The sequence below is a fragment of the Phodopus roborovskii genome, unplaced genomic scaffold, assembly GCF_943737965.1.
Source record: "Phodopus roborovskii unplaced genomic scaffold, PHOROB, whole genome shotgun sequence".
NCBI lineage: Eukaryota > Metazoa > Chordata > Mammalia > Rodentia > Cricetidae > Phodopus > Phodopus roborovskii.
In genome coordinates this window covers 24505441-24512540 of record NW_026126541.1, presented here as the reverse complement: position 1 = coordinate 24512540, position 7100 = coordinate 24505441, and positions in this window count along the sequence as shown.

Here is a 7100-nt window from a genome sequence, read left to right as displayed (position 1 = left end):
AAAAGATATGGATTCCTTCCAGACTAATGTGGTTTGATCACGCCAGATCGCCTGAAACAGAGTACAAGCTGATCCTACATTCAAAACAGCTGGACAAAACAGCCCTACAGACTACAGCTAAGATATCTGAATCTTTTTCGAATCCCCCAAGACAGCTCCCCTTACCAGCAGGAAGTAGTTTGGAGAGAACGACGCCCAAATTCCCAAATATTGTGTATAAATGTTTGTTTTCATTTAATTGGACTTTGTTATATAAAATTAAATAAAAAAATTATAAAAAAAGAAAGAAAGAAATCCCTCCTAGCATCTTAACCACTTCTGATTCAAATTGATACACAAAGAAACACAGTAGATAGTGTTAAAAACCATAAATGTTAAATGGATGATTTAAATAAACTTCAGTTGTTACATATACATTTATCAAATACACATAAAAAGAAAATAGGAACTCAATTGGTTTCATCAATTGTCACTAGTGTAAATTTAAAGCTGTTTAGCTCTGAGGAAAACAATCCACATCACTTCCATTTTTAGAACTAGAAAATCAGTATACTCACCTCCTCCATTTAAGAGCACCAGTTTATTTTATCTTAGTAGATGTTTAAAAAACAAAAGAATAAATATCCCTCAGAAAAAAAAAGTATGAACAAAACAAAAAGTATCTGCTATTTAGCATGAGAGGGTTTTGCAAAAGAAAAGAACTAATAAACATGATAAAATTAGTTCTCTTTTCAGAGAAGCAATGTTTATACCATAAGAGTATTAGAAGGCTGTAGGGGGCCCATCTGAATCTTTTCTCCTGCTGTTAGCTGAACTTTCCTGGTCTCCTGTCCCTTTCCTTTGTTTCTCTAGTTGTTTTGCTTGGGATTGAACCCCGGGCCTTCTGCAGGCCCGACACTGAACTATGCTTGCAAACCCATCTTGTCTTCATCCAATATGTCCATAAATCAGAGAAAATGGTTCAGATTAGTGGTTACTTGCATTTGACTCTTTCCCAACTACCTGATCTCAGTCAAGGTGCTTGTTCTGGGAGGACTTGACACAGCAAAACTCAGCATTCAGAGAACACTCTCCAACACTAACGGGAAGAAAGTGTTTTGGAATAAAGTCAAACCACAGAAGGAATTACTTTAGTCACAAACCTTAATTATCCAATTGCCTGAGCATACATTGTCTTGTTCCAACCTGTTTCAATCTCATCTGTCCTGACTATTGTACTTAGTCTCCTTTGAGATAAAGGTCTTAGTCTTCTTGGAGATACAGGTCAGAGCCAAGTCCCACTGAATCAAAATGTATATCCAGTCCCGTGTTTCAAATTTGTCCAATTGCTCCCAAGAACCTAGATATTGAAACAAAGAAAGACCATACCCTGTTATCACCGATTAACATGTATATTCATATATATGCTCCAATCAACCCACTCATTAGACACAATAGACACTCATTTAGACACAAAGTGCTTATGCTTCCATCAAGGACAGATACTAATATGGAAACCACAAAGAACACCCCTTGGGTGGGTGTAAGGACATATTTCTCTAAGAAAGTAGTTGTGTGGGTGCCTGAGCATGAATAGAACTTAATGCAGTTGAGTGACAATCAAAAGGCTTGGCTGTTTGTACTCTTGTCCTTTGGTCAATAGAGACCCCACGTCTGCACTGGAGTATGAATTATCTACCTATTCTGAGGAAAGTTCTTGTTCCAGCAACTACTAATTAAGAGTAGCTGATATACTGCCATTTACTATTTATGCCAAGACTTGTGACTTAGAGAAAAGATCATAGAAAGGGCAGATTCAGGATAAATTCACTTAGAGGGGTGGCTTTATTCTACTGGATTAGTCATCCTCAACTCTTATTAGTATAACATTTCTAGAATAACTTAAGGGAGTTTAACTGTTTCCCATGTTGTGATGGGTTCTCTTAAGTTCAGGTTTGAGATCTGAGAAAGCAAAGGCCATACATCCCTGAAATTTAGAGAGCCCAAGGGAGTTCAGACTTTGTGTGTGTGTGTATGTGTGTGTGTGTGTGTATGTGTATGTGTGTGTGGACTTGAGCCCTTTAAGATTTCTTTTTATTAGTTTTTAGTGTGTGTGTGTGTGTGTGTGTGTGTGTGTGTGTATGTTGGAATAACCTTGGAGTCTAAAAGACAGAGTTAGAGTCCTTGTATCTAGAGTACAATGGTTGCAAGCCATCTGATATAGGTGATAAGTCCTAAACTCCAGATACTATGGCATCTAGGGATATGTGAATGACTAGATCAAATGACAGCTTTCCTATTGCTGCCATGTTGAGAACATCATGATCTAGTTGGACTCACTCATAATACATACTCAGATTTTGAATTCATATGGTATGAACATCTCTATAAAAAAAACTAAAGAATCAATATACTCAAATAAATTTGAGAAGTCAATAATGGTACATGCCTGTATTCTAAGCAGTCAGGACACTGAATCGTGAAAACAATACCAAAAAAGAATAAAATTAAGGAACTAATATTTCTCAGCTTGAAAATTTGCTACAAGGACACAGTATTTAAAACAGTTCAGTCTTGAGGGTAATGAGGGACATCTAAATCATAACAACTACAACAGAATGAAGAGTCTGGAAATAAGTTCCCAAATCTATGATAAACTGATTTTGACAAGGGTTCCAAGAGCAGTCAGTGAGAATAATATTCTTGTTGAGAAATTGTGCCAGGTTATGGGTATTTAACCAAATGTTTCCTTAACCAAAGCCATGCACATAGGAGCTAAAAGTTTAAAACCCTTAGAAGAATATATAGGTATAAATCACCACAAACTTGGATTAGATAATGATTCTTAAATATAGTACCAGAAACACAAGAAACAGAGAGAGAAAAGGAGATTCCTAGACTTAAACTTTTCAAACTTTTGTACATCAAAGGACAATATCATCACAGTGAAAAGATAACCCAAAGAGCATATGGTCAGAACATAGAAGTACAGAATAAAAAAGTTGTTCAATTTGTTGATGGAAAGATAGAAACTTTTTAATTGTACAAAACTTAGTGAGACACAATGAACACTGCCCCCCTAAGGTTATTGCTTTTGACGATATGCAGAGAGTGAGAGACCTTGTAATACTCAATCCTATGTGGGATGTCTCCATCAAATCCCTCCCCCTCGGAACTCAAGGAGCCCTGTGGAAGAGGAGGTGGAAAGATTGTAAAACCCAGAGGGTGTGGAGGATACCAGTGAAACAAGGCTCTCTGAACGCAGCAAGAAAGACACACATAGGAACCTACAGAGATGCTGGCAGCATGCACAAGGCCATCATGGATCTATGCCAGGTGGGATCCCAGTGCTGAGAGAAGAAGCAGGCATGAGCAAGCCCAGGGTGGTCTGCTATGCTAGAGTGTGAATGGATGTCATGGGGAAGCAGCATAGAGTAATCCAGGGTAGTCTGCTGTGCTAGGCTGTGCACAGGTGTTATCATCATAGAGCAGCCTCACTAAAACAGGCTAAACCAGTGGTACAAATAATAAATAAGTTCTGATCCTGGATCACTAGCTCCTCTAGTTTCTGGCCTACTGCCTGCCTACCACCACTCATTCTGAAAATCACACCTGCTGCCTGCTTTTAAATCCCTCTTCATCACCCTTCAGCAGGTTTCAATTCATCCTGCCAGAATAATGAAAGCCATCCATGAGCTACATGTGGCACATTTCTTTGCCAGCTTCTTTCCCGGAGGTTCAGTTTCTTCTTTCTCATTGGCGAACATCAGCTGTAGTGGCCTGAAATCCTGTCACAGACCATCCCTCTGTTCAGATCAGGGGTGAGTTAGATGACAGCATCTGTCTGTCAGAATGAACCCTTGAGGTAATTTACATCTTCCTTTTAAGAGTGCATGGTGCTTGAATGAGGGAGTTCATCTTTGTCTCACAGAAATAAGCAAGTCTCCAAAGAAAGAGGCAGAGTCTAGTCTTCCAAGTGGATGTGGGCTCATTTTCTCTATGAGTTTAGAGGGGTGTGATACAGAAAAGATGAGCTACTGGGGTACAGCAGAGCATGGTGAGGGTAAAAGTGGTCTCTGAGATCTCTCAATACTATGTGGACTATGGCTTGGATGGTTACTAGCTGATAAGAGTTCCTGAACCTCTTTGTACCTTTCGTGATGAATCAGATGAGTTGGTGGATGTAAAGTAAGTCAGAGGATCAAATATATCAGAAGTATTTGATGACATCTGTAGAATGAGACAAGATGAAAAAGAACAAAAACAGAAGCAGAAGTGACCCAGCTGGAAGACAGACAGACAGTTACCAAGCTGCACTGAGTAGGATGCTTGCTTTCAGAGGAAGGCAAGCTATGTGGTAAGTGGCTATTACATCAGGTGAATGTTCAAGGATGCTCTGCAGACTCCATCCTCCCATCTGTAAATTGTGTTAGGAAAGAGATGTGTTCTCCAGGAGAGAAAGGGGTTTGGGCTTGCAAGTAAGATCTGAATCTAAATGACTCTGGGCAGGTCTGAGCACAAAACTGTGAATTTACTCTGCATTTAAGTTGTTATCCTTGCCCACCTAGGAGATTAGTTGGTACAAATGGGGTTTGTTGCCACAAAACAACATCAAAGCATTCACCTCATGTTTGGCTTCAAACAACTACACAGTCAATTGGCCTACTTAGCTCAGGGGCCACCACAGTTCTGACCAGCACTTAGGAAGTGGTTTTACATTCTCCAGTCATGGAAACCACTTAGAACCTACTAGATTCATTGACACCAAAGGCATTTCCCCTCCAACCTAAAGGCAGAAGGAAGCCACAGAGTTTTTATGATATCCTCTTAAACACAAGAACCAGGAGGACATTTGGTCAACCAAGAAGTAGAAATCACTGGGTATCAAGAAACCCGGGACAGAAAATACAGCAGAATTATGTCCTAGAACTGAGGGCCAATGAAGATTACAAAACTCAAAATTGCCAAGTATTCTCTCAGAACACAACTTTGTCCTACTCTTTCCCTGGAAAAGTTTGTCTCTTTTTTGTCATCCCTGAATATCCACCAATCTTTCTTTGGTTGGGTGTATGAGTACCACCATTCATGAGGCAGGGATAATATGCTCAACATTGTCACCTAGATTCTCTTGCTTTCATAGGCTAAATTTCCAGAAAAATATTCTACTTATCACACATACATTAAATTTCCAGCCCAGGTTTAGAAAGCAGTGGCCATAACTAAAACTTCATATGATACAACCATGGTTACAGGGACCATTGTGTGTGTGTGTTTGCAAGTATGGTGTGTGTGTGTGTGTGTGTGTGTGTGTGTGTGTGTGTGTGTGTGTGTATGATCAAGTCATCTGCAATATTTTTAGCTTCAAAGTTAAATCTTACAACTTGAGGTCCTTGTATTAACTTATCATCACCACTACCACCACATTATTTAGTATGATTGACATATAATGAAGTACAATACTTGAAATTTATAAACAGTGAGAACTTGATAGACCCATACTCCTAGGAAGCCATCGTCACAACCAAGAAAGCACATGTGTCCATCTTCCCTCAAAGTTTTGAAGTTCTTGTCTGCACCCCTCCCTGTCTCCAAACAGCTACCAATCTATTATGTCACAGTGGGTTTATTAGCATTTTATGTCAATGAAGCAATCTAATATATATTCTAGCTGACTTTTTATTCAGTGTTTTAAAACTCATTCTTTTTTATTATTTAATATTTTTCCTCTTTTACATATCAATCTCAGTTCCCTCACCTTCCCACCCTCCCACTTTCTCCATACACGCCCCATCCCATCCCCCATCCACTCCCCAGGGAGGGTGAGACCTTCCATGAGGAATCATCAAAATCTTTCAAGTCATTTGAGATGGGGCCTAGGCCCTCCCCCATGTCTCTAGGTTGAGAGAGTATCCCTCCCATGGGAAATGAGCTCCTGAAGTCCATTCCTGCACTAGGAATACATCCTGGTTCCACTGCCAGAGGTTCCATAGACTGCCCAGGCCTCTTAACTCGTGCAGGGAGTCTGGGTCGGTTCTATGCTGGTTTTCCAGCTATCTATCTGGAGTTCATCAGTTCCCCCTAGTTCAGATCAGCTGTTTCTGTGGGTTTTTCCAGCCTGTCTAGATTCCTTTGATCATCACTCTTCCCTCTCTGCAACTGGATTCCAAGAGTTCAGCTCCATGTTCAGCTGTGGATGTGTCTGCCTCTGTTTCCATTAGCTACTACATGAAGACTCTAGAATGGCATATAAAGTAGTCATTAATCTCATTATCAGGTAAGGGCATTTATGGTAGCCTCTCCACTATTGCTTAGATTGTTAGTTGGGGTCATCCTTGTAGGTCTCTGGACATTTCCCTAGTGCCAGATTTCTCTTTAAATCTATAATGATTCCCTTTACTGTTGTATCTCTTTTCTTGCTCTCCTCTATTCTTTCCCTGACTCAATTGTCCTGTTCCCTCATGTTCTCCTCTCCCCTCCTCTTCTCCCCTTTTTTACTAACTCCCTCTCTCCTCCCTGCCTGCTCCCAGTTTGCTTAGGAGATCTTGTCCCTTTTCCCTTCTGTGTGGGACCATACATGTCTCTCTTAGGGTCCTCCAAATTAAAATCCCTAATATTAACCCACACACTTATGAACAACTGATACCTGATTTTTGGCAAAGCAGCTGAAATACTATAATGGGGGAATAAAAGCATCTTCAACAAACGGTACTGGCATAACTGGATGCTGGCATGTAGAAGACTGCAGATAGACCCATGTCTCTCGTCATGCACAAAACTTAAGTTCAAATGGATCAAAGACCTCAACATAAATCCAAACACACTGAACCTCTTAGAAGAGAAAGTTGATGGGAGATGTCATTCTGTATATGTTTCTCATACTGGTTAATAATAAAGCACTGTTGGCCAATAGGAAAGGAAGATAGGAGGGACTAGGAGACAAGGAGGAAATAGGAAGTAGGAAGGAGGAGTCAAGATAGAGAGTCAGGAGAGAGCTGGACGCCAGCCACCTCCCCGGTAAGAGAAGGCCATGTGAAAATACATAGATCAACAGAAATGGGTTAATAATTAAGGCAGAGCTAGCCGATAAGAAACAAGTAACCGGGCCAACAGTATTGTATCAA